This window comes from Tiliqua scincoides, chromosome 2 (assembly GCF_035046505.1).
Source record: "Tiliqua scincoides isolate rTilSci1 chromosome 2, rTilSci1.hap2, whole genome shotgun sequence".
Classification (NCBI taxonomy): Eukaryota; Metazoa; Chordata; class Lepidosauria; order Squamata; family Scincidae; genus Tiliqua; species Tiliqua scincoides.
Window position 1 is genome coordinate 239,673,732 of NC_089822.1, and position 26,304 is coordinate 239,700,035.

A 26,304-nucleotide genomic window follows, 5' to 3' on the forward strand; every position below is an offset into this window, starting at 1 on the left:
TACCCTGCACATGCCTAATCTTGGAAGCTAAGCAGGGTCAGGCCTGGTTAGTACTTGGATGGGAGACCGCCTGGTAATACCGGGTGCTGTAGGTTTATACCATAGTCTTTCGAGACTGAAGGTTGCCAACCATTTGGTGAAACATCAGAAAGCCTTATGCCCCCACAACATGCCTGCTGCCACCCACCAAAAATCAGGTCACAACCCACTGGTGGGTTGCAACCCACAGTTTGAGAACCACAGCTCCACCATCATATATGTGGTCGGTCATTGGCCAACATGTCCTTATGCTTTTCCACACTCTGCCTTTCCTCCACACTGTGGGTGCCCAAGACAGCGAACAAAATAGAAAAACCATGTATGGATTTATTTTAGTATGTAAATCACTTTGTGAAATACTACTGTTAAAAGTAGTGTATAAATATTCATAATATTAAATAAAAATATACAAGCTTGAGAAAATATAAAATACATTAAAACGTTAAGTCAAACCAATCAAAGCAGTAAAACAGAGAGCAGCAGGACCAACAGAGCAGTAATAAAACAAGACAAGACAGTAAATGCAGCAGTAAAAGGAGTTCATATAAGTTAGAAAAGGTGACATTAATAAAAGGTCGCTTTTACGCTGCTTCTTGCCACAAGACATCACATCATAATGAACCCACCCAATTACAACCCAAATGCCAACTGAAGCAACTGCCAGAACTCCACTGGGATGGGAACAATCTTAAATCACAACGGAGTTCCACAACTGTGGCATCACCCTGGAGAAGGCCCTACTTCTCACTGCCGCTCACTTGATTTCCAGTGAAATGGCACATCCAGAAGGGCCCTCTCTGAAGATCTCAGGGAGGCACGTTGGCTTATATGGGAGGAGATAGTCATTCAAGTACCCTGGTCTAGAATCAATCAATCAATGAAAGAAAGAAAGAAAGAAAGAAACTGGGGATCCCACTGTTGCTCCTGCCTCCTCCCAGGAAGCTCATCTGCCCTCCTTATCCCCTCCTTATCCCCTACTGCCCACGTCTCTGCCCTCATAATGCCCTCACAGCGCTGTTCAATGTCACCAAACATACTTATAAGACAGAGTAGAAAACGTTACCACGAAGCCTGGCACTAACAAAAGGTATTTTAGCACAATTTCTCAGAACCTGAGCAGGACTGGGACACCATCTCCTGGTACCTGAAGGGTACTTCCCCCTTTCCCTGGTGGTGCCCTAGTCCAGTGGTCTTCAACCTTTTTCATTCCCGTAAGTTGCCACAACTGGGGTACCTTGACCCCAAGGTTGACGAACACTGGCACAAAGGAATAGGTGAAAAGGTCCCACCTGTGCACCTTGGGTCAAATTAGACTTCTCCAGCAGCTGCATTTGATCTTTAAAAACAACATGTGCAAGATCTGACCAACAATCAACAGGTACTGCTGTTCTGCCAGACTCCCAATCCAAGCCTCACTTAGAGAACTTATGCCCACTCTAAGCTAATTAGCCCCCCTTTTGCTCCCCAACAATGGCCCCCATTCTCTACTGCAGTACTGCTAGACTCCACCACCAGGGTAGCTTGCCTGTTTAACCTCCAGGGGTCCCTCCTCCCAGTTCCTAAGGCAGCAGTCCTTCCAGCTACAGCAGCACACCTCAGCTGTCCAGCACTCTGCAGCCTGTTCGAGTAGTCCGTTAGTTAGTCCATTAGTCAGCATGCCAGATAATCAGTCCAAAAGTCCAGTAAGTCGTTAGCCAGTCCGTTGGTTGGTCAGCAGAGTCGTGGGTCAGTTCATGAGTTAATAGCCAGTTGGTCAATCAGCCAGAAAGTTAGTCCACAAGGCAAAGCTGTAAGTCAGCAGTCCAGTCGGTCAGATTCCTCTTCCCTCCATCACTCTCTATCCATTACAACCCACAGACCCGTCCTGCCTCAGGTGCTCCTTATATCACTAGGGACCTCACTGACTCTAGTGGCTGCAGCTGTGCAGCACACCCTTTGCTGAAAGGCCAGGCCTTAACTCTTAAAGGGGCCACTGCAGACACCACATCTTATCGCCTCGCCAGATCTTGCACAATTCCAATACAACTGCCATCTCACTTGGTCCCCCATCTTTACCTCTTGGAATAAATCTACAGGAAGGACATTCTACCTGACACAGACTGGTTGCAAGAGTTTGATATAGACTATCCTCCTGCCCAGTGTTTTTTTGGGAGGTGAACTCAAAAACTTTGGGAGTCCATCACATCTCCACAATCAGCCCACAAAGTTGTGAACATGTTGTTGTTGGCAACCTTCAGTCTTGGAAGACTATGGTATCACGCTCTGAATCAGGGGTGCTCAAACTTTCAACTTTAGGGATGCTGGACCTTTAACAAGTGTATAGAAGAGAGAATTGCAGCAGGTGCAACTTGTCATCCCACAGATGACAAGCTGCACATGCTGAAATTTTCTCTTCTATACATTTGTTAAAGGTCCAGCATCCCTAAAGTTGAAAGTTTGAGCACCCCTGCTCTGAATGGTGGTTCTGGAACAGTGTCTAGTGTGGCTGAAAAGGCCGATTCGGGAGTGAACAACGATGTATAAAAAGCCTGTTCTCACTTTGGCGCAGCACTCCATAAACAAGTGATGATGTAGATAGTCCTGGAAGACAGTGGCACTACCCAGCTCACCTCACCATGGGCTCTATCCTAACCCACTTCCCAGCACCGACATAAGGGCAATGCAGCTCCTAGGTAAAGAAACAAACATTCTCTTACCTGGAGGAGGCCTCCATGAGTGCCCCCCAACTGCAAGATTCAGCACATTGGCACAGCTATGTTAGTGCTGGAAAGTGGGCTAGGAAACGGGTCCATATCATTTTAGTTCTGCCACTATTAGCTGATCACTATTTGTTGCAGCTCTCCACTTGTTTCACATCTTGCCACAGGAGCACGTTCCACTATCTGCCACTTAAGACTGTGTCTGATAAGAATACAATTCTGTATCTCGGCCAGCCCGCTCCCCCCCAGAAAAACTCAATTAATAACTGTGAACACTTAAAACAAGCTCATGAATTAATTTGAACAGAAATATCTGTATTGACTTCTGTGAAATCCACCATCAAGACACCCAAATGTTCCTAATTATTCTGGACCTCTGTGCCAGAGAATTATTGATCCTAATGGGTAAAGTCATACTCTGTGGAGCTGAGCTGAGGGACACTGACTTACACAGATAGCTGGAGTATGAGGAGAAAGCCAGGCACACTGATCAGATTAGAGAATGGAAGTGGACAACCTGTTCAGCATAGAGAAACACTATTAATATATATTGTGAGCCCAGAGGGATGCAATGTGTTGGCTGCATGTAATTATCATAATTTGCATTTCATTTCCATCAAAAGGACAAGGGTAGGATAAAAATGTGAACCACAAAAGAAATGGAAATATTGTAACACTATTGTAATACTAAGCATCCGTGGAAATAATCATGACCCACAGACAGGATAAGATTAACGAATTTAATTCAATATGGAAATGCTTTTGAATACTCGGGGAAACCAGCACTACAGTTTCTACAGCTTGTGCTTTATTTGCATATGTATCTAAACATCCTTTATTATCACCATCATCCCTCTTTTGTTTATTCTTATTTTCCTAATTTATTTACACTCTGCAGGGGGTCCAGCCTAGCCAAAACAAAGTGCTTCAAAGTCCTATTCCTTTCAGTGAGGAAGAGCTGAGCACTTTCTTAGGCCCAAATCCTAAGCAACTTTCCCACACTGACATAGCTGTGCCAATGGGACATGTGCTGCATCCTGCAGTTGGGTGCACTCACAGAGGCCTCCTCAAGGTAAGGAAATGTTTGTTCTCTTACCTCAGAACTCTATTGCTCTTACCCCAGTTCTAGAAAGTTGGTCAGGATTGCGCCCTTAACTTTATAATTTAAATCCATGGAACTTGACTAGATTGTGCCCACAGTCTTTCATGTATGAAGAAGTGCTAGTGTTAAAAAGTGTGAATGCGGTGAATAAGGGCTCAATCCTATCCCACTTTCCAGCACCAATGCATCCACAATGCATCTTGAGATAAGGAGGAGGCCTCTTTGATTGTCCCTCCAAGATAGGATGCAGCACTCATTGCATTGGCATGGCTACATTGGCACTTGAAAGTTGTGGGATGTGAGCACCTCTGCCAGCAGTGCAGTGTCCCTTGTCAACTGTCAAAAAACAGATGATGTACCTTGACAATTTATCACCTTGTCAGTGTGCCATGAGATGAAAAAGACTGAAAATGCTGATGCCGTTTTGGCAACTTATGTGCTTGTATCACAGATTCTTGTTTCACATTTGTGAGTCTACCTTTTTATTAATTTTTGAGAATGGAAGCCCTCTAGGTCTCATGATAACAAAGAGAAGATTGCGCAAAAGGACAAAAATGTCAACATTATCCTCATTGCTGATGGGACTAATGTCACCGAGGCACAACATAGACATAAAGGAAGACTGCCAACCAATGGCCACAAACATTATTAGGCATTTGCAAGGTCATATCTTATTCTGGCACATACCTTGCAAGGCAGGTAAAGAAAATGTTGTCATTACCTGTGATGAATCCAGTGCAGGCATACAGCTGATAAATGCTCGTGCAGAAAGATGCAGAAATCATTCCTAGGCCACATAGCAGACCTCCAGCTATGACCACTGGACGGCTACCGTAACGGTTCACTAAAATACTGCTAATAGGACCTAAGAAAAGAAAAGAAAGAAACCCCTGTGATAAAAGTATGAGATATACTTTCAAGAGAATTTGGTTGAAGCAGTTTTAAAGATTCAGTAATGCTTAAGCCAGAGGTTTCCATACTGTGAGCCATGGCTCCCCAGGTAGCCATGGAAACCAGCAAGGAAGCCATGGAATCCTCACAAAAAACCCCATTGCCCTATACAATATATAGGATTGTAGCCCTAAAGGGAAGCTGCAGCCAATGACCCAGTAGGTCAAGGGAGCCACCAGTTGAAAATGTTTGGGAACCACTGGCTTAATCTGTTAGATGCTTGCTCAGGTTTAACACCTAAGAGGAGCTCCGTGAAACATGACAAGAAGCTAGGGGACACCACCACCAAAAGACCCATATAGATTTATCCCATCATGGAACTCAATGAATTTCCCAGGCAGTCCCCCTTCCACTCACTGACCAGACCTAGACCTGCATAGCTTCAACAAAGTGAAGAGACAGCCCTGACACTCTCTTGGCCTAATCTACCCCAGAGGATTGTGAACCTACAGTACTGTTCTGAACTTCCTGAAGGAAGGCTAAGGGCTCAGTCCTAACCCCATATGCCAGTGCTTTCCAGCACTGACATAAGGGCAATGCAGCTCTGAAGCAACAGAACAAACATTCCCTTACTCTGAGGAGGCTTTCGTGAGTAACACCCAACTGCAGGATGCAGCACACGTCCCATTGGCACCGCTATACCAGTGCTGGAAAGCACTGACATAAGGGGTTAGGATTGTGCCCTAAAATACGAAATGCAGTAAATAAATATGGGTGGGAAAATTACATCACAGCCATAAGGAAATGTAAATGGGTGCCAATTCCAAGTTACCTTTTTCTATAATTCAAGTTTGTACTGTTTAAGTGCATAGTACTAAAGGCACATTCTGTATTAATGCTACACCAGTCTGAGTAGCATACGTCATGACTGATGTTCTCAGCCATCAGTGCCACACCAACCTTGCCAGTCCCGGGTGCAGTCACAACAATACACCAGTGTACAGTGCTTCTTAAATTCTGTGACTCTCAAACATCTGAAATTTATCATATTTGGCTCTTATGTTAAGCAAGTTTGGCCACCCCCATTATATAAAGTGGGCAGGTGTTATCCACCGGATTTTCACTTCCAAAACCCAGTAGATAAGGAAAACTGTGATATTCAAACTCGCAGGTTTTTTTTTGGGGGGGGGGGGCTAACTCTCCAAACCTGATTGAAGCTGAGCTCTGGTTGGGTCCAGAGAGTCTTCTGAGGCCCACAGAGGCTGGGTGTGACTGCACGCTGCCTCTGCACACCTCAGAATAGCTGTTTTGGCCAAAGGAGGACTCCCCCAGGCCTCAGAATGCCTTATAAGGCATAAAACATCACTTCTGGTTTCCCAAGGGAAACCAGATGTAGCATTTTTTTTTGCACGAAACGGCCATTCTGAGGCCCACAGAGGCAGTGGGCAGTTGTGTGCTGCCTCTGCGAGCCTCAGAAGACCCTCTGGAGGTGAGGGGAGCACAGCTCCCCTCCAGAGGGTCCAGGTCTGCCCTCCCCTGGGTTTGGGGAAACCCACGAATAAAGGAATCTGCCGTTTCCAAATCTGCACGTAACATGGGTGAACCTATATCATGCAAATGGACATCTCTTAACAGCACAGCTGGAAGTAAGGGCCCAATCCTATCCAACTTTCCAGTGCTGATGCAGCTGTTCCAATGGGGCATGTGCTACATCCTGTGGTGGGGGCAGTCAGAGGCCTCCCTCACGGTAAGGGAATGTTTATTTTGTTCACATTAGGCCTGAACTGTGGATGCGTTGGCACTGGGAAGTTGGATAGGATTGGGCCCTAACTGATGTTATTACAATTGACATGGAAACAGCCACTACAGATGAGGCATGACTAGGGAGTCACCACATGATAAGTGCATTGTCTTTTTCTTGATGGGTCCGACAGACTTCTGTTGTCTTTGCAAGGGCAATTATTCATACTTCTCACCATGGAACTGTACCAAATACGTCCTTCAAAATGACATGCATGTTTTTAGTAGATCATTCCTTGCAGTTCTCAAGCAGCATGCTTGCGGACACTGTACTGGACATTCAGAAGTCCTACTGGGTTGGTTGTTTTTCCATTTTCTGGAAGGTGGGCTCAGAGATAAAAATACACCAGGCCAAATTTGGTCAAAGTCAGATGTGTCTCCTTTATACATTGCTGAACATTAAAGAGGGTAAAATATCTGAACAACGGAGAAACATGGAAGAGCACCTCTGCAGAAGGAAGCAACGGAGACAGATTTTAATCTTGGAAAGAAAGTTTTGACGGTGCATTTTCCTGCCAATGGAAATGTTGACACAATGAAGTTGCACTGGGAAAAGGTGCAGAAAAATGCCCCCAAGCTTACTGAAAGCTTGGTCACCTTCTCTATGATCAAAGACGAAAGCACTTGGGGACATTCATTTCTTTCTTCATTATAGCATTTAAGTCTTGCCTTTTGATATAATCAAATACATTATCAGTTTAATGTAAATGATCACAATGATGTCTCTAACCAAAGAGCCGTCATCAATTAATACCAACAAACCAACAATAAGAACATCAGTGCAGACAAAAACAAAACTTGCAGCAGTGAGCCTTAAAAGCAAGCAGCAACCAGAGGGAAGAGCAGTGGCGTCATGAGAGTTTGCATCACCCAGTGCGGGAGGCCAGAGCCACGCCCCTATGATAGAACTCCTCCCATGCAGTGAGTGGGTGGGCAAAGCCCTGGGCGGTGAACATGGTGATGTTCTATTGCCCTGCTCCGGCTGGTTTTTTTAGGTATAACTTTTGATAGAATAGAGATATTTCAACAAGCTTTGTTTCTTTCCATTCTGCATGAAATTACACATCAATTGACATATAACAAGATGATATTATTCAAAAATACCAAGGTTTTTAAAATTTTGATGGGTAGTGGGAGATAGTGGGAGGAGGTCCACCATGGGGGTGACATGCTGGCCTCCCGCACCAGGTGACACAAACCCTAGTGACGCCACTGGTGCTACCCTAATTCCATTCTCCCCAGTACAGCAACATTACTGATGAACTGGCCCTGCAATTCTTTTCTCCATTAGTTCTTGTTCTGCCTGGGTCAGAAATGGCAAACTTCTAAATGCACAGTAGACCTCAAAGCAGTGCATCTTCAGTGCCTTGCCAGCCCACGCTGGGTTTTAGCTGACATTAAAATGTAATATTGTTTTAAGTGAAAATATCTCCAAAAGCATGAATCAGATCTATTCCCTGTAACACAGCTAACGTTCTTGCACGTGAGTAACAGTTCACGTCAAGAGAGGAGCTCAGGTTTAAACCTGCCTGCTAGTCATACATCCACGCCCAGATGTTGGTCCCAAGGAACTGTACCAACTGAGTGGTGAGAAAAATGAAATTGCTGATACTGGGAGCGACATTCCCTTATTATTGTTTCACAAGTTCCAGAGCTCTGTTAATCCTCCAGTCAAACTGAGGTCTGCATTGAATGCTGCAGAGGAGAAACAAAACTGGTTTTGTTCTTCCTCTGCCTTGTCAACTTTCTTCTCTGGTGGTAGATGATTAATAAAATATAGGGAATCTGAAAAGTCATTGAGAGGAGGAAATAGCAGTGTAATTGGCTGTCTCACAGATTGGACTTGGGGATGGAGAAGCAAGTGGATTTACTGTATTTCTATCTACCAAAGATCCATGCTCTTGAAGTCAGGTGGCCAACTGTTCTGAATCGATTGGGGCACAATAAAGGGTCAGAGAATTGCCTTTCACCTCAACGGTCCCTGTTAGAAAGAGCCAGGTGACCAAGACCTTCTCCTCCTTGCATCAGGGTAGTAATGATTGTTCTCCAGGTGCATTTTTTCATTTTGGAAAGCCGCAGGCCATATTGATGATAACCTTCAGCAGCTGTTGACTAGACCTCCAAGGCAACTTCCTCAGTTCCTCAGCCTTTGGGAGAATTTGTCAACACTTCTGCTTCAGCAAGGTCAAAGCAAGTCGGTGGCAGCTTTAGCAGAGCATGTTAGATCTTCGCCAGCTGTTTCTTCGGCCTTCATTCTCACCTAGTCCTCTTAATTAAGAAACAGACATTTAAAGGCGTCCTTTTCTTGGGCCTTTTGCACAAGGAAGAGGAGGCTTTGCCCAGATGACAGCAAAGGACATCCCAAATGTTTGATCCAAGAGTGTTAATTCAATCTACACAGTTATGTCAGTGCAGGTTGTTATTCTTTTTCCTCTCTGAAATCTAAAGTGGCTGATGGATTTATCTTTTTTTATTCCTTCAGTCTCAGAAGACTATGGTGTCACGCTCTGAATGGTGGTTCTGGAACAGTGTCCTCTCCAGTGCGCGAAGCCTGGGTAAAGTAGGTATGGAGGATAGGCTGTTACCCATGCAGCAAATCCCCCCTCTCCACATCGCTGAAATGGTCCAATGGAAAGGCAGAGGCCTATACGGTTGGTTCCAGCGGCGTCGCAGGAGTTGCCAGAACGTGACTGTGTTCAGTCATGAACTGCCTCAGGGACTCCGGCTCCGGATTTTGCCTCGAGGTTGACTCCTGAAGCCTTTTCCATAACTGGATGTAGCCACAAGGCAGTGGAGGTTTGGGATCAGAGTTTTCCTTCTCTCAGATGAGCTGCCTTCCCAGGCTAACGAGTCCCATCTACCCGGTGGCTGTTTAGTCACCTCTTACGACAAGTACAGCCAAACTGAGAGCCTATTCTTATCCCCAGCCCCCAGGATATCTTTTTTTATAGTCAGATATAAAGACATAAAACTTATTTTCCTATTAAGTTTATACACTGCTTTTCAACAGCTGCAACGCCATGGAAAGGAGTGGAATACAAACCAGTCACCATTCACATTCCCTACTAGGTTCAACTAGGATATAAAATGTGGCCTCCTTTCAAACTGACTTAATGTTTTGTTTTCTTAAAGGGGGCACGCTGGAGGGCCTTACTGACGTATACAGTACTCATTTTTTGTCAAGGTTCTGTTTGGATAAAAACATTGTAGCGAAGTCATAAAAGAACTTTTATGAACTGCCAGTTATAAAAGTCATAAAAGAATCAGAACTGCCATGGGAACTAGAACTAGTTGGCAACCTTCAGTCTGGAAAGACTATGGAGTCGCGCTCTGAATGGTGGTTCTGGAACAGCGTCTAGTGTGGCTGAAAAGGCCGATTCGGGAGTGACAATCCCTTCCACACCGGGAGCAACTGCAGTCTGTCCCTGGTCTGTCTCCCTGGCTATGGGCCTTCCTTCTTTGCCTCTTAGCCTCAGACTGTTGGCCAAGTGTCTCTTCAAACTGGGAAAGGCCATGCTGCACAGCCTGCCTCCAAGCGGGCTGCTCAGAGGCCAGGGTTTCCCACTTGTTGAGGTCCATCCCTAAGGCCTTCAGATCCCTCTTGCAGATGTCCTTGTATCGCAGCTGTGGTCTACCTGTAGGGCGCTTTCCTTGCACGAGTTCTCCATAGAGGAGATCCTTTGGGATCCGGCCATCATCCATTCTCACGACATGACCGAGCCAACACAGGCGTCTCTGTTTCAGCAGTGCATACATGCTAGGGATTCCAGCACATTCCAGGACTGTGTTGTTTGGAACTTTGTCCTGCCAGGTGATGCCAAGGATGCATCGAAGGCAGCGCATGTGGAAAGCGTTCAGTTTGCTCTCCTGATGTGAGCGAAGAGTCCATGACTCGCTGCAGTACAGAAGTGTACTCAGGACGCAAGCTCTGTAGACCTGGATCTTGGTATGTTCCGTCAGCTTCTTGTTGAACCAGACTCTCTTTGTGAGTCTGGAAAACGTGGTAGCTGCTTTACCAATGCGTTTGTTTAGCTCGGTATCCAGAGAAAGAGTGTTGGAGATTGTTGAGCTAAGGTACACAAAGTCATGGACAACCTCCAGTTCATGCGCAGAGATTGTAATGCAGGGAAGTGAGTCCACATCCTGAACCATGACCTGTGTTTTCTTCAGGCTGATTGTCAGTCCAAAATCTTGGCAGGCCTTGCTAAAACGATCCATGAGCTGCTGGAGATCTTTGGCAGAGTGGGTAGTGACAGCTGCATCGTTGGCAAAGAGGAAGTCACGCAGACATTTCAGCTGGACTTTGGACTTTGCTCTCAGTCTGGAGAGGTTGAAGAGCTTTCTGTCTGATCTGGTCCGGAGATAGATGCCTTCTGTTGCAGTTCCAAAGGCATGCTTCAGCAGGACAGCGAAGAAAATCCCAAACAAGGTTGGTGCAAAAACACAGCCCTGCTTCACACCGCTTTGGATGTCAAAGGGGTCTGATGTGGAGCCATCGAAGACAACAGTGCCCTTCATGTCCTTGTGGAAGGATCTGATGATGTTGAGGAGCCTGGGTGGACATCCAATCTTGGTGAGGATCTTGAAGAAGCTGTCCCTGCTGACCAGGTTGAAAGCCTTTGTGAGATCTATGAAGGCTATAAAGAGTGGCTGTTGTTGTTCCCTGCATTTCTCCTGCAGTTGTCTAAGGGAGAATACCATATCAGTGGTGCACCTGTTGGCTTGGAATCTGCACTGCGATTCTGGATAAACGCTCTCTGCAAGTACCTGGAGCCTCTTTAGTGCAACTCGGGCAAACAGCTTTCCTACAACGCTAAGGAGAGAGATGCCGCGGTAGTTGTTGCAGTCACCCCTGTCGCCTTTGTTCTTTTACAGCATGATGATGTTTGCATCCCTCATGTCTTGAGGTACTCCACCTTCTCTCCAGCAGAGACAGAGGATTTCATGCAACTCAGTGATGATGATCTCTTTGCAGCATTTTAGGACTTCAGCAGGGATGCTGTCTTTTCCAGGTGCCTTGCCAAAGGCAAGGGAGTCCAGGGCCATGTGAAGTTCTTCTAGGGTTGGTTCACTGTCAAGCTCTTCCAGCACAGGCAGGCACTCAATGTTGTTCAGTGCTTCTTCGGTGACTACATTTTCTCTGGAATATAGCTCAGAGTAGTGCTGCACCCAGCGTTCCATCTGCTGCGCCCAATCCTGGATGACCTCGCCTGCGGCAGTCTTCAGAGGGGCAATTTTCTTCTGTGTTGGACCTAGGGCCTGCGTGATACCATCATACATCCCCTTGATGTTGCCCATGTCAGCTGCATATGTATCTGGGAACAGAGCTGGAGCCAGTAGTCGTTAGCACATCTCCTGGCAGTCTGCTGGACTTTGCTGCGAGCAGCTTGGAGGACCTGCAGGTTGCGCTCACTGGGACAGGCCTTGTATGCTGCTTGAGCTCTCCTCTTTTCCTCAATGACTGGTTTCAACTCCTCAGAGTGGGCTTCAAACCACTCCATCTGTTCATGAACTATTTGAAGCCTTCCAAGAGAAGAGGCTGCCAGATTCCGGATCTGTCAAGGAGAGAAATTTCTCATTTTTCTGGCAGGGAAAACCACCACACAAAACCAGGGACCATGGCATTGGCTTTGCAGTCAGAAATACCCTGCTGGAATCCATCATCCCACCTACTGTGGGAAGTGAAAGAATTTTGTCCCTGCAGCTCCAGTCATCAGCAGGACCCATCACCCTTATCAGTGCTTATGCACCAACTCTGTTGTCTCCAGCAGAAGCCAAAGACAAATTCTACGATGACCTGGCCACCACTATCAAGAAGATCCCTGTAAAAGAGCCATTGTTCATCCTCGGCGATTTCAGTGCTAGAGTTGGTGCTGTGCTGATCACAGTTCATGGCCCACTTGCTTAGGTCAGTTCAGCACTGGGAAGATGAACGAAAATGGCCAACGCCTGCTAAAGTTTTGCTGTCATTACAGTCTCTGTGTCAGCAACACGTTCTTCAACACAAAGCCCCAAGAGACACCCAAGAGTCTCTTGGAGACACCCAAGATCAAAGCACTGGCACCAGCTCGACCTGATTCTCACCAGACACTCCAGCCTTCCCAGCATCAAGATCACACACAGTTATCTGGGTGCTGCCTGCGACTGACCACTCCCTGGTGTGCAGCTGAGTGAAACTGCAAACAAAGCAACTGTATCACACGAAAAAGGAAGACAGACCTCGCATTGATACCAGCAAGACCCGGGATCAGAGAAAAGTGGAGGAATTTGCACAAGCACTTGAGGAATCTCTTCCAGGCCCGGCCGATGCAAATGCATCCAACAGATGGAAACATTTCAAGAATGCCGTTGACAACACCGCCTTGTCCGTGTTTGACAAGAAGACCAACAAGGCGGCAGACTGGTATGAACTGTTTTATGGCAGTTCATAAAAGAACTTTTATGAACTGCCATAAAACAGTTCATACCAGTCTGCCGCCTTGTTGGTCTTCTTGTCAAACACGGACAAGGCGGTGTTTTCGGTAAAAAAGGCGGTAAAAAAGAACTTTTATGAACTGCCAGTTATAAAAGTCATAAAAGAATCAGAACTGCCATGGGAAATGCTCGTAAGAACATAAGAGCCCCGCTGAATCAGGCCAAAGACCCATCTAGTCCAGCTTCCTGTATCACACAGTGGCCCACCAAATGGCCCAGGAAGCACATAAGAAAACAGTCAACAGCTCTTTTGAAACAGTTCTACTGCATCATTTCGACTGGAAGGTTCTTCTTGGGTCTTCTGGAAAAATTCAGAGGTGCAATTATGATTCCATTGTCAGTGCCATTTTTCATTTCATGAGACTCAGAAAATGTACGGGGGAGGGAGGGCAAATGACCCCCTACTTTATATCACCTGTGGGCATTAACCAGGCTTTACCTGTGGAACTAGATATATGGAGTTTGCAAATTCTGTTTCCACGGATCTGGCTCAACGTAGGTCCCCTGGACCCATGGTGAGTCAGACTTGGACAATCCTGAGCCCTCCGGAGATGAGGGCTTTCAGATGCCCACAGAAGCTGCACACATTTGCCCATGGCATCTATGGGCTTCAGAATGGCCTTTTCAGCCAAAAAACCACAACTTCCAGTTTCTGGCTCTGGTTGCCTCCGGAGGGGTTACAGGGGTCAAAATAACGGATTTCATTATCCATGGTTTTCCATATCTGTGGGGGGGTCCAAGAACAGATTCCCCCATGGACACCGAGGCCCCACTGGTACTCTGTAATTTCAGCTTTTGAATTTCACAACACTCCAGTTGCAGAACTGCAGCTGTGACTTGCCCACAACTGCAAAAGCAATTTTGGGCACAATCCTAACCAACTTTCCAACACTGAGATAAGGGCAGTGCAGCTTCAAACAAATATTCCCTTACCTTGAGGAGGCCTCCGTAACTACCCAATAACTGCAGGATGTAGCACATGCCCCACTGGCACAGCTATGCCAATGCTGGAAAGTTGGTTAGGACTGCACCCTTGGTGTTATAATGAAGAAAGACCCCTATCAGTCCAAATGCTTGTTAAAAAAAAATTCAAAGGCAAGCATTTTTAGGAAAATTGAGTTAATTCTCTCATTGAAATCAGCGGAATGTTAAAGTGCTTAACTTTGGCTGAATTGGCCACGCTGTTAAAGTTTTTTTTTTTCTTCAGCTTTTGAGTCTTCCAGTGCAAATGCATATGCATGTTACCTGTTCTAAAGAAATTAGCTGGAGCACCACATGACAAATGTTAGTACAGCCTCAGATACATTAGTTGTGAAAACCTTGGGAAAACTGAAAGTTCAGAAATTCATTAAACAAATCAAAGACTTAAATTTTGATTTGCAAGCATTAATGCTTCCACCTTGAATGCCAGCAGGACTTGGAATGGATCCTTAAATGCTAAACTGCTTCCTTCGACCCCTTCTTATGATGGGCTGAAGAACGAGATGCATTATTTTTAATGCCTTATTTATGCCCCAGTTAGAATGGGCTTTCTGTACCTGCCACTGTAATTTATAGTCGTGGCTTAAAAAAAAGCATAGCTATAAAGTTTTGGATGAATGTGTTCAAGGTCAATTGTCAACTTTCAGCTTCCTAGGTGAAGCACAATGACCTACAGCTCACTGTAGCAGATGTTCTTCAGGGGAGAGATTGCAGGCTCTGGAACTAGGTTTGCTTGGCTCAAAAACAATAGCAAAAGTTCTTCAGAATTCTATCTTCTAGCACCTTCAGACATTTTCAGAAGATAATCAGTGACAGTGAAAAAAAATACTCAAAGAATCAAAGTTTGGAAACGGAACCCCGTGGATGCTGAGACACAACCTGTATGCGCAGTTGTAATATGGTTAAATTCACCTCTAGAAGTGTATTGTTGTACATAAGAAGTGCTCCTAATTGAGGCGCACATCATCACCCTATCACAGAGGTTCCCAAAAGTGTGCGCTGCACGGTGGCGCACTCACAGGGGTGCTATGCGGCACTGTACAACTCTGACTCACCATGCTGACATCATGCAAACTGCCCTATCAAATGCATTATCCATCAAGTCAATGACAGAGGCAGCTCAATGCGAAAGCACAGACACACAGTTGATCCCCCCCTCCTACCACTACTGGGTTGTTCCTTTTGAAAGGGCTAGTACACAGTGCCAAGTTTAAGCTAGGTTTTTTTACTTGTAGCCAGGGCTTTTTTTTCTAATAGAACGCACCGGAATGGCGTTCTGGCACCTTTTAGATAGGACTACAATCTACTGCCTGCAGCAATCAAGACCAGGCAGGGCTACAAGGAGAGAGAAGAGGTGCGTGATCTGCCCTGCAATGCTCTCCCCACAAGGTACTCACAATTCCATGGAGGGCGGTGCTTCTCATGGACACGCCCATTTCCTCTCTCAGCCAATCAGGCAACAGGACCTCCCTCAACACAGCTGCTCCTGGGACAGTCCCGCAGTGGGCCAGCAGGCCGTCGTAGATCCCGCTCGCCCACCCCATGCCACTTTTACCCCCCTTTTCATTATACTCAGTGTAGGGACTCAGTGTAGGGACCAGCAGCCGCCACACAGCCATGAGCAGCAAGCAGGTGAGAGGAGGGTGGAGGGGGGCAGGCTTCAGAGGGACTCATCCTGTCAGCTCAGCCCCTCCCATCAGTGTCTCTGCCTCCTGCATCAGTTGCCAGCCAAGTCCTAGGCATGTCTACTCACTAAGTCCCATTAGTCAACAGGGCTTACTCCCAGGAAAGTGTGGGTAGGATTACAGCCTCAGAGCCCAACCCTATGCATGTCTGCTCAGAAGTAAGGCCCATTATAGTCAATGGGGCTTACTCCCAGGAAAGTGAGGATAGGATTGCAGCCTTAGAGCCCCATCCTAGGCATGTCTACTCAGAAGTAAGTCCCATTAGAGTCAATGAGGCTTACTCCCAGGAAAGTGTGGCTAGGATCACAGCCTGAAGCCCCAGTGCCTCATACTTGCTGGTCAACCAGTTGCCACTGTGAACTAGCCAGCAAAACCGACCTGCTGCTAGTGTGCAAAGCTTTAGTGTGTAGGTTGATATGCAGAAGTCCAGCTGCTGAAGCTTACCCTGTTGATAAACACCACTGGAGTAAGAGCTGGTGGAAAAAGTTGGCAGTCTAATCCCAAGGGAACTCAGGCTACAGTCCTGTCCACACTTCCCTGGGAGTAAGCCCCATTTAATATAATGGGACTTCCTTCTGAGTAGGCATGCATAGGCCTGGGCTCTCAGGCTACAATCCTATCCACACTTTCTTGCGAGTAAGCCCCATTGGCTATAATGGGACTTACTTCTGAGTATACATGCATGGGATAAATAAATAAAAGATTAACAAGTTGTGAGTTCCTGCACTTTTTTTTTTTTTTACAAAAAAGCACTGCTTGTAGCCGTTTATTTTTTTAAAAAAACAACAACTATGTTTAAAGTTTATGTTCTCTTCTTCCCATATTTCCAAAGCATGCCACAGGCCTTTCTTCAGCCAGAATGACATGTTACAAGAAACACAGAAGCGTTAGGACAAGCCCTTCCCCTACACATTGTGTCCTCTACTCCAGACAAGCAATCACCAATCTTGTGACCACTGTGTGCTGAAAAAGTGGTCCCTATTCAAACCAGCATTTTGTGAAGTAAGATATGAACTGTAATCCTCTCTTACTGGAAACAAACACCTCTATTTGTATATTATGGTCCTGGGGTTGGGCTTTCAGTGGGCTTCTGGTCAGAACTACTGACCTAGATGCTGTCAGTCTGGTCACAGCCACACTAGACGCTGTTCCAGAACCACCATTCAGAGCGCGATACCATAGTCTTTCGAGACTGAAGGTTGCCAACAACAATGGTCAGAGCATATTTTATCTTGACTTGCTTCCACTCATGTGGTTGCGTTCTCCTTCGCCATGACCTGCCCTTTCATTGTACTCGCACCAACTCCATCCTTCTCTTTCTTCCTTGCACTCTAAAAAGGGTAGCTATAATAAAATATCCCAAATTATAACTACCACTTTATGGACACGACACAATGTCAGGCAGCGACCATTTCAGAGCTGTGGTATATCGGCCATAGTTGAGTCTCCCTGTAGCCTCCCTGAGTAGAGCGATCCTGGGTATCACGCCACTGCCTCCTCCCTGCCTCCTGGCTGCCCCCACCCCTTAAGGGGAAACAGGCCAGGGCCCACAAGCTGGGGCGTTATGACACCCCAGTCTGAAAAGCCCTGCGCTATGCAGAGACCTAACAAAAGGTAGGTAGCAATTCTGTCCCTCACCGATACATTAATAATAATAATAATAATAATAATAATAATACAGGTATTTCTATACCACCTTTCTTGGTCCTCAGATTTCTCCTTAGACTTTATTCAAGGTGGTTTACATAGGCAGGCAATTTAAATCCCCGTAGGGATTTTTACAATTTGAAAGAAGGTTTCTATCTTTCAAGAAACCACAACATTCAGATGTTTCTTTCTTGATCTGGTTGCACATTCTGGCCTCCATCCTCCCACGCTCAGAGCAGAAGGAATAGCTCAGCTCAGCTTGTCAGCTGCTTCAAGGTCGCACGGTGCCGGTGGCCTCGAACTGGCGACCTTCGGATGTTATCTTCAGGCAAATGGAGGCTCAACCCTCTAGACCAGACCTCCTGCCCATGTATAAATTCATACATGGCAAATTCCCATATAAAGAGAACAGACTGTACCAACAAAACATTATAGAGTTCTGACCAAAAGAAAAAGTTCCCCACGTACATTCATTCATCACTGAGCTTTGAGTTCTGGCAAAACATTATGCAAGTTCCAGAACACCAGGTAATTTGCTTTCATCACTGCACGGCACCATGTCCGAGAGTTCTTCTACATAGGAGACCAAGATAAATATCATGCACACATTCCTACTAGTCCAAGCAGCATGTACCACGAGAGCAAACGTTACACTTCATTTTGCCTAGTACGGGACTTCTTCGTGCAGGCATTGCTTCCAGATCAGCAAACTGACATTACAGGTAGCTCCTGTGTAGACCAAGTCCATCATGTCACAAAACCTCTGTGCCACCGCACAGCAATTTTCAATCTCATGGCACACGGCACACAGTCTTTTTCATCTCATGGCCCACTGACAAGGCATTAAAATTGTCAAGGCACACCAATGTTGGGACAACTGACAAGGCACACCATGCTGCTGGCGGGGAGCTCACAACCTCCAATGACCCTTCTAATAAATGACCTTCCCCCAAGTTCCCAGGGTACACCCGTAGACCGTTTTCAACACACCAAAAATCACTGCCATAGCTCCACAGCACCATGCTCTGGAGTGAGTCCGTTGCAGGATTGCACCTAAATTCAGGGAACTATGAGCCCAGTGGACAGCTATGTACTTGCTCCTCTACTCAGAGATCCCTCCCTTCTGCTCTACCTAAAACAAGACAGAATTAGACAACAGGAGCAGGGGAGAGGAGACTGAATATAGTCAGTATTTTCCCTGCCTCTGTCTGCCTGTGATAAGTTCTGAATCTATGACATGGAAATGAAAATACATTGAAACAGCAGTATCCCCACACCAGCTGGCCCTCACACTCTCACTACAGCAGCAAATCTGCACAGATCAATCTATTTTCAAGCACAGATTCTGGTCACTGGTTTGAAATTCCTGTCACCAGCCAGCGTAAGGGGGGGGGGCAGGAAATATAAGTTATCCATTGCTGTTTTGTATGCTTCACACACCTGATAGCCGTCAGCCCGTATAACTGTATTACCCTGAATTTTTGCTTTCAGCATGAATTGCCGCAGAGGATTGAAGCAATTTCTTTAATCAAACTTTGCAGTCTCCTATGAACCAGTGCCCAGTTGCTTTGCCAAGGTCTTTAAAAATATTTAGAGGAAGCTGCAGTAGTGTTTAATTATCCTATGTTTCACAACTAATGTGCTAAGGCAGGGGTGTCAAACACATTTCATACCGAGGGCCGAACAGCATTCATGATGCCTGCTGAGGGCCAGAAGTGATGTAATTAGGCAGGAAGTGATGTCATTAAGGTCATAACCAAAAAAAAGCACTTTTTCTCACTTAGGAATTCATTCACTGCAAATGACAGAAAAGAATATATGCAAATCTCGATCATATTTCAAGATATGGGCGACCCCAATTTTCATGTGGGCTGCCCTTACAGCAGTAACACCTCAGCACTGCTCAGTAGCTGAGAGCCTGAGGGCCAGATAAAAAGCTTCCATGGGCCGCATCCGGCCCCCGGGCCTTATGTTTGACACCTCTGTGCTAAGACATAGCCATCTCAGTTAAGAATATGTTTGGGTATATCGGTTTGATACGCTGGTTTGCTAACAAACTACTGTTTGAAAAAACCACAGTTTCTGAGCTTATTCAAAATTAGGAAATGTCTTTAGTTCACAAGTCAAAACAGATGTTTTCAATCTCTTGCTGTGACACATAAAGGAAGATGAGAGCTGGATAGTATGCAAACCTGAGGTTGAAGCAGGCTTATATATAAAGTATACAGTATCTCCTTGCACGAGTTCTCCATAGAGGAGATCCTTTGGGATCCGGCCATCATCCATTCTCATGGCATGACCGAGCCAACACAGGCATCTCAGCAGTGCATACATGCTAGAGATTCCAGCACGTTCCAGGACTGTGTTGTTTGGAACTTTGTCCTGCCAGGTGATGCCGAGAATGCGTCGGAGGCAGCGCATGTGGAAAGCGTTCAGTTTCCTCTCCTGTTGTGAGCGGAGAGTCCATGACTCGCTGCAGTACAGAAGTGTACTCAGGACGCAAGCTCTGTAGACCTGGATCTTGGTATGTTCTGTCAGCTTCTTGTTGGACCAGACTCTCTTTGGTCTCTAGAGATCTCCTCTATGGAGAACTCGTGCAAGGAAAGGAAAGCGCCCTACAGGTAGACCACAGCTGCGATACAAGGACATCTGCAAGAGGGATCTGAAGGCCTTAGGGATGGACCTCAACAAGTGGGAAACCCTGGCCTCTGAGCGGCCCGCTTGGAGGCAGGCTGTGCTGCATGGCCTTTCCCAGTTTGAAGAGACACTTGGCCAACAGTCTGAGGCAAAGAAGGAAGGCCCATAGCCAGGGAGATAGACCAGGGACAGACTGCACTTGCTCCTGGTGTGGAAGGGATTGTCACTCCCGGATTGGCCTTTTCAGCCACACTAGACGCTGTGCCAGAACAACCTTTCAGAGCGTGATACCATAGTCTTTCGAGACTGAAGGTTGCCAATACAATAAAAAATACAGTACCTGTATATACAGTATCCGGTATCTTTGAGGATTCCATTCCAGAACCCCTGGTGGATTTCACATCAATACTGGGGTCCGATTTTAAAAGTCTTTAAGCAGAAAAAAGCACCAAAATGGGTTTCCTGTCATTTTATGGCCAACCCACACTATTTCCAAGCCTTTGGAGCAGTGCTTCCCAAACCCCTGCAAGGGAGTTAGGAGCACAGTAAGTATGTGCAGGGGAAAGACTATGGTAGTAACATGATACCCAGGATCTTGCTGCTGTGGGGGGAGGGGAGGGGGTTTCACTTTATCTTTGTGATTGCTGACCTCCAGAGTATTTGAAGAACCATGCAGACACCTCTGCAGGGCTCCCCAAGCCTCTGTAATAGTAAAAAAAAAAAAAAAACACAACTCAAATGAAAGCCACTTCTGATTTTTGATGGAAAACAGGAAGTGGCTTTCAATCAAGTGGAAGCAGTTTTGGAGGCTTGGGGAGCCCTGCAGAGTCATCTGCAGGGCTCCCCACAGCCTCCGGAATCTGGCAGTTGCTAAAGTAAGGTTAAAAAAAACCTCTCCCCCCCAATCCTGGGGATTGCATTGCTGTCCTCCTCCCCTCACCTTAAGAGACTAGAGCTACATGCTTCCCAGGTTGGTGGGACTCTACCCACCAGTTTGGGAACCACTGCTCCAGTGCTGTTTTTAGCCCTGAAAGAGACACTTCGGGGTTGCATGGATGCATTCCAGGATGAGACTGGGAGGAGGAAGGAAACTTCGCAACCCAATTCTGGTACTTTTTCTGTTTCAAGGCATTTAAAATTGGACCCCAGTATCCACCAGCACCTGCAGTGAGTCAATTCCACGGGTGCTGGACCTGCGGATACTGGGGTCCTGCTGTAGTTTAGAGATTATCATTGCATCAGAGCCTTATAAAAACTGAGGACCCAAATTCAAAATGAAAATGCAAAACCCAGTGTTACTTTCCGAAGGGGAAAAAGGGAAAGGGACACCATGATCAAGAAAACTCTCCATGTTATAGTCATCCAAGTAAATATATTATTTAATATACAGTATTGTATAGCAATAAATATACAATATTTGCGTGCACCTATTCTCACACACAGCAGTCCTCCTAGAGTATCTTGAAAATGGCAACCACCATTGGCATTTATATGAAACTAATTATCTTAAAAGCATTTATTTGCCAAAGCTGAAGCACCCCTGTGCTACTGGCAGTGCATTTGTGGCATCAGATTTCATAAATTATGCATTGTGCAGAGAAATACTCTTGTTTTTGGTCTGTCATTGGAAATTTTTTAATTTGAGGTTGTCCTTTTCATCCTTGTCAGGTCCAACACCACACACTGTCCTTGTGCAGCATTTTTTCCCCTTTCTTGACATATAGCCCACATATATTTTGTGTATGAATTTCAGGTAGAGGGATAGAAACCATCTCAGGTGCTTGTTTTTATAGTACACGAAGTGATTATGAACACCAATAGATTGCATGCTCTTATCAGTTACACTTTAACATTTAGAGGGCAATCTCATACTCTGTTATCAGAGGGAAAATCGGTTTTATTGAGATTTTTACAGAAATCACTGCAATTTACAGTCTTAGGGCACTTCCAGACAGGTTTCTTGTAATTAGTCACAAGCAGGATGGTATCCCTATGTTTTTACCAGGAGCCCGGTGCGGTGCTCTGCCATAGCTCTATGCTCCACCCACAGTTAGGGGTGGCCTGAGTTAGCAGAACTGTGGAAATAGACATTCGCAGCAAAGTTGAGTTACCCAAAGCATTTTTATTCTGCAAAATGAAACAAGAGAGGTAGCTGATCATCACTGCTTCGGCAGGGAGATATAGCACAGCACAGGAAAAGAAACTAATGGGAAGTCTAGCCAAAACAGGGAAGAGCAATCCCAGTGCCACTTCCAAAAAACCCACCCTTTGAAACCAGTCTTACCACATCTTCCCTGTATTCCATTGACCCCAAAGATTCTCCTACTTTACATCCACCCAATATCAAGACTAATGAATCTTCCATGTTCAGTGGCAGTAAAACGTGAGTGCAAACATAGGCTCAATTTTTGGCTGCACAGAGGTTAAAATGTCATCTTCCCCTCCTTGGCTCTCTGCCTGGCCTTCTCTCAGCTTATCAGCTAGCTGTTGTGGCAACAAATTGGCCTTCTCCCAGCTCATCAGCTAGCTGTTGTGGCAACAAATCATCAGCCTTCTCCCAGCTCATCAGCTAGTTGTTGTGGCAACAAATTGTCACAATTTGGAGAACTTGGGAGGAGCACAGAACTCTCCTCAATTCTATTCCAGCCCTCATTATCATTAAATGTGAGCCTTCGGTTTCAGTCAGCAAAAGGACAAGACTAGCAAGGGGGAAAGAATGGAGAAGGTGATAATCACTGCCATTTAGCCTTCTTTCACATGCTCAGGGGGAAGGGAGGAATGAAGCCCGCAGAGAGAAAGACTGATGGATTGTCAGCCGGCTGCCCTCTCTGGCATTATTAAAGGACTGTTTTCCTTTAATTTAAAGGGCCCTTCTCATCAGCTTTGAGATAGAAAAATCTGTGGATACTTAGGTTATACCTTTAATCACCTGTATGACTGTCTCTCTGCAACAGTAAAAAGCAGTTTTTAAAACTGTGATTTTAAAGGGGTGCATTTTTCCCCTTCTCCAGGGATCAGCACATTCCTTCTCATTTGCAGGGGCCATTTGTGTTGAGTCAAACCCGTGTATAAGAAATCTGTGTATAACAAGACTGGACTTGTATCTCTATTCTATCAAAAGGTATAGCCAAAAAACCAGTGGGGGCAGGGCAGTGGTGCATCATCACGCCCACCACCTGGGGAGTTGTTCTGCCCACTGCATGGGAGAAGGTCCATCATGGGGTAACATGCTGGCCTCCCATACCGAGCGACACAAATCCTGGTGACACCACTGCCTTACCCACATGTTGATAACAAGGCCGAGGTTATTTCTAAAAACCAAGCAACTCCTTCGTTACACACAATGTTTGCAAGACACAAATCAAACATGAAGCAAATGCTGGTTTCAAGTTATGAACACCACCACCACCACCACAATTTGACACAGGCTTAAAACATCAGACATTTTTCAGCTCTGTTGCATTTCAAACTACATTTTACACTGAAGATTATATTTTCAAACATTTATCCACTCCTTCAGCTGGTTTAATATTTAAAATTGCACAAATGGTACCAGTTAAGGTTAGAAGAGCTCAATTTATCATAAAAGTCTGGTAAAGTTATAAGAACTGTAAGCATGTCTTATCCATCAATTATTCTACTGGCATAAACATTGACTGAGGCAGAGATATGCTCAAATTGTCTAGCTGCAACAGAAAATGTGGATGTTAGATTTGATTAAACAGTCATAAAATGGCCTATCAAAATTGTTTTATTTGGCAGGAGGGATGCATATACTTAATTTAAAAATAATGGTTTGCCATATTACCAATGCAGAATGTAATCAATCCTCCAAAAGTAAATGATGGCAGTATCATGAATTTTCATGACCAATAGAAATCTTAATGACATGAAACTTGACATTTGAAACAAAACTTTTTTTGCGCTTTCCCCCCCCAAATGTCCAGAGGTCTAATTAGCTGACATACATGTAGAGTCACTGAAAACCTAGAAAATGCTGAAGAATCTTCTAGAACAGTGGTTCTCAAACCTTTTAGCACCAGGACCCACTTTTTGGAATGGCAGACTGTCGGGGACCACCAGAAGTGATGTCATTGACCTGGAAGTGATGTCATGGCCAGAAGTGACATCATCAAGCCGGAAAATTTTAAACACCCCCCATACAACAAATTCAAATCAATTAAGTAAAAGTTCATAATAGGTATAAGTTTAAAAGTGCGTTTAAAATAAAGAAGAAACCTCCTAACCCTCCCAAGCTGCTGCTGATCTGTTAAAAAAAATTCCCCAAACTTCTCAAAGGCTGCAATCCTATCCACACTTACCCACGAGTAGCTCCATTGATTATCATTGTTAAAAGGATACAAGTAGTAGCCAGTTAAAAGTACAGATCTGTAACATTTCCTCAAATGCAGTCACAGGTCATGGTGGACATTTAATAAACATCATTTAATAGACATCAAGTCTATTAAAAATAACATACACATTGAAATGAAGGGGGCTCCACCTGAAACTGGTTCGCGATCCATCTAATGGGTCCCGACACACAGTTGGAGAAGCACTGCTCTAGAAGAACAGGTGCTTTGTCTTTGTTTTTTTCAACATGGTTTTGAGATATGGAAGTCCCACCTGACATAAAAGCAACAGTTCCCTTTCACTCACCTCCTGCGTAGGTGGTGGCACACATAATAGAAGAGATCCATGCAATCTGACCATAGGAAATGTTATAAATATCCTGCAGTTCTTTGTAGAAGATTGTGAAAGCCTTAGGAAACGAGTAAGCAAACCCAGAAGATATGAATGCTCCAAAGACGATCGCCCAGCCCCATCCTCCATCAGGAGGGATATAGCCCAAGTCTGTGTTCACTGGAGGAGACATGGTGGAATTGTAGTTGGCAGCAGAAGGACACCAGAAGGACCTGGATGGAACAAGAACCAAAAGTGACGACAGGCACACATTGCTGCAGCCCTCTCACTTCTTTCTCCCAGTGGCTGTAGGATTTGTGTACTAAGTGCAATAAACATGTTAAACTGGTCTTTTACCAGTGTTACGGGGTCAGGTCACAGTCTTTCTGTACATGTATTTTGAGAGAGGGGGGAGGGTGGAAGAGAGAGAGACTGACTACAACATAAGTGTATGCAAGACAGCTGCTGAACCCCAGACACATTTTATCCTTACAACCTATTGAGCCAGGAACAGGGAAAAGTGCCTAAAACATGTCCAGTACTGGAGCAGGGGAAAGTAGTTGGAGCAACCCACTGCAAGGACACAGGAGAGGGAGAAGGCTCATATGTTCTCCCATATGTTCCTTTTATGGTTGGCAACCTTCAGTCTCGAAAGACTATGGTATAAGCCTACAGCACCTGGTATTCCCAGGTGGTCTTACAGTAAGGCCACCCCACCATTCTGCACATATGAATAAAGATGATCGTGCCAAATCTGGTTTGGGTCTAACAGTGCATACTAGACTGATACTCTACAGTCTTTTGCAACTGTACATTGTAAGGGTTTGCGGTAGGCAAGCTGTGTGCCAAGGAATCATCATCAACCTTCCTATTTCTGAATCCCCCAGTTTTCCAGGACATCACTGGAAAAATCCATGCTGTTAAGGACCAGAAGGCACACTGAGCTGTTTGATCAAATCACAGGTGCTAAGAAAACCTGTGTTTGTGCATATGTTGTAGACTAACATCGCTGTAGGGCTCATGTTTCAGAACTCCATCTACCTCTCTTTCTGCTACAGACAAAAAAGAACAGTATCCATACATTAATATGTGCCCCCAAAGCTGGAGAAAAGGAACTTAGAGGGTGTAATGCCTTGAAGGCTATGTCTGAAGGCTGTGGCTATGTCCTGAATGTCTATGAGACTCAGAACTCAAATGATAAACATAGTAGGATCTTGCCCCTCCCCCCCCCCCACACACACACCTTCACTCTTAGAGTCAATAGGAATTTTGCTATGTCTTACCTTAAAATGATGTTCCAGGGAATTGTCCTAGTGAACTCGATTTCTTCCTTCCTTGGGAAACCTGACCCCAGTTTAAGGTGAATACTTCATCATACAGTTTTCTGACAAAGCCGTAAAAAGTTCCCTTGGTTCCATATGATCCTACTTACAAGGTTAATTCCATTGCATAAGCAGCAGGTGATCAGTCCTCCAGCGTCCTGATCGACCCTTCGCATACAATCTGTTAAAATCTTATGGAATCCAGAAAAAGGGAGCAGAGGATCTCCAGAAAGAACAGCTGAGAAGTTCTGAAGTGTTTTTAAAAAAACAAAAACTAATTCAACAGTTCCTCTAAGGCTTGGAGGCCGTCCGTGTTTCCATGTGCCAGGACCTCAGATTTGATC

The 26,304-nt window shown here is 45.3% G+C and overlaps 1 pseudogene; it reads right to left on the reverse strand.

The window, feature by feature from the left end:
• Nucleotides 1–24,831, reverse strand: part of LOC136638965 (monocarboxylate transporter 2-like) — a 194,990-nt pseudogene extending 170,159 nt beyond the window's left edge.
• Between the last annotated feature and the right edge of the window lie 1,473 nt (nt 24,832–26,304).